General features: G+C 41.2%; 1 non-coding gene across 1 annotated transcript in view; it reads right to left on the reverse strand.

Moving 5' to 3' along the window:
* LOC142355928 (large subunit ribosomal RNA) overlaps positions 1–975 on the reverse strand; it is a 3,522-nt gene extending 2,547 nt beyond the window's left edge. The window contains exon 1 of the ribosomal RNA XR_012761327.1: positions 1–975. This exon is cut by the window's left edge and continues 2,547 nt beyond it. This is a non-coding gene — a ribosomal RNA (large subunit ribosomal RNA).
* Positions 976–2,131: the final 1,156 nt, after the last annotated feature.

Genomic DNA, 2,131 nt, shown 5'->3' on the forward strand with positions numbered 1-2,131 from the left:
TTCGGAGGAAACCAGCTACTAGATGGTTCGATTAGTCTTTCGCCCCTATGCTCAGGTCAGACGATCGATTTGCACGTCAGAACCGCTTCGGGCTTCCACCATGGTTTCCCGTGGCTTCGCCCTGCCCAAGCATAGATCACCATCTTTCGGGTCGTGTGCTACTTGCTCTGGATCAGTCATGCAATAAGAGCAAAACCGTCCGTGGTTGCGGGACACCGAATCGGCGCCCTCACCACACAAAGTAGTGCAATTCATAAAAATTACACTGTTCACTTTCATTTCGCGTGTGCGCTTTCAATGAGCGACAACACTTGCAAGCAACTCACACTCCTTGGTCCGTGTTTCAAGACGGGCTGTAGAGAGCATTGAATAGGAAGTTGAGGTCAGACAGGCAATCAAGATCAATTTATCTCATTTTGTTTAGAATCAACAAGAAGAATTCCGAGGAAAACTTCTGCTCGATTCATTAACAAGATTTGCCAAAAGACGACAACTACACTACTCGGTAGCCGAGAATATAATATCAAGGCATTGAGTATGGTAACGCTCACTCCAGTTCCCCTTCAACAGTTTCACGTACTTTTCACTCTCTCTTCAGAGTGCTTTTCAACTTTCCCTCACGGTACTTGTTTACTATCGGTCTCGCTTTATAATTAGCTTTTGGAGAGACATATCTCCAGCTTCGAGTTGCACTTTCAAACAACTCTACTCATAGGAATGAGCCATTATGACTGGTATCGAAAATGACCTTTACAGGATTTTCACCTTCTTTGATGCTACTTTCCAGTAGACATCAGGACAAATTCACCAGTCTAGCATCAAACCATACCGGACACCGAGAAATGTTGCCATTTCTCTTCCCGATGAGCTTTTCCCTGTTCATTCGCCATTACTAAGGGATTCTCAGTTGATTTCTTTTCCTCCCCTTACTGATATGCTTAAGTTAAGGGGGTTCTCTCGCCCAATTCAGGTTATGTAGTTGATTGTCTCTTAATTGGTTCACTGACCAATATGAGACAGAAACCGATTCAGCAGTTTTGTTCGCTACTACTATCAAACACAGGTCGAAGTTTCCATTCAGTCATTAATTCCAACTTTCAAATGTTGTTGTTTCAGCTTTCGCTTACTAGAAGCAACATAATACTCGCTGCAATACAGACCTCGGGAAACCCTCACCGTGAATAAGGTTCACTCACATATTTCACTACATTTTGCGTGGGATTGGAGATGAGGCTACTCGTTCTTGCTCAGTACTAGGCTGAAAATTAACGAAACTTCGTTACAAACGTTCACATGTTGATGTTTCCGCTTTCGCGTACTCGAAACAACATAATACTAGTCTTTGTAATTTAGTTTCATAATTTCAACTGTTCTCATGCAGAATTTTTGCTCATTCTTATCCCAAAATTTGACCTGGCTACTAGTTACACTCCTTGTACTTATTGCAAAATGACCACAAATTTCAACAGCTTTCACATGTTGCTGTTTCGGCTTTCGCTTACTACAGTCAACATAATACTCGTTGCAAAATAAGTGCTCGGCATCTGCAATTTTCCAAAGACGAAGTTTCGCCAGTTCAATTTTCGCTCGCCAATTATGGCTACTAATTCACACGGTACTGAGCTCAACAACATTAAATTTGTTCAGCAAGACTTTCACATGTTGATGTTTTGGCTTTCGCCTACTAGAAGCAACATAATACTCGTCTTGTTAGCTCATTCAATGAGAATAGCTTTTCCCGTTGAGAATTTTTGCCTTCAATTGGCGTTGTAGTGAGTTTGGCTACTCAGATCACCAAATACTTGTGACAATTCGAACCAGAAATGTTTTCAATTTTCACATGCTGATGTTTCGGATTCAACCTACTAGAAGCAGCATAATACTTGTATTCAACAATTTCTGTATCAAATCCCAGTTTTCTCTGGTGCATCTTTGCCAAACTATTCCAAACTGCCTGAGTCTGAATACCAATTACAGGTACTAGTAAATGCACGTTACTAAGGACTATATAGTTCTAGGTTACTGTACACAACGACGTTCACATGTTGATGTTTCAGCTGCCGCTTACTAGAAACAACATAATACTTATCGTGCATACCTTTCCATAACTTGTCCTTTTCAGATGCATTAG

The sequence above is a fragment of the Convolutriloba macropyga genome, unplaced genomic scaffold (genome assembly GCF_964194025.1).
Source record: "Convolutriloba macropyga unplaced genomic scaffold, txConMacr16.3 SCAFFOLD_1629, whole genome shotgun sequence".
Taxonomy (NCBI): Eukaryota; Metazoa; Xenacoelomorpha; order Acoela; family Convolutidae; genus Convolutriloba; species Convolutriloba macropyga.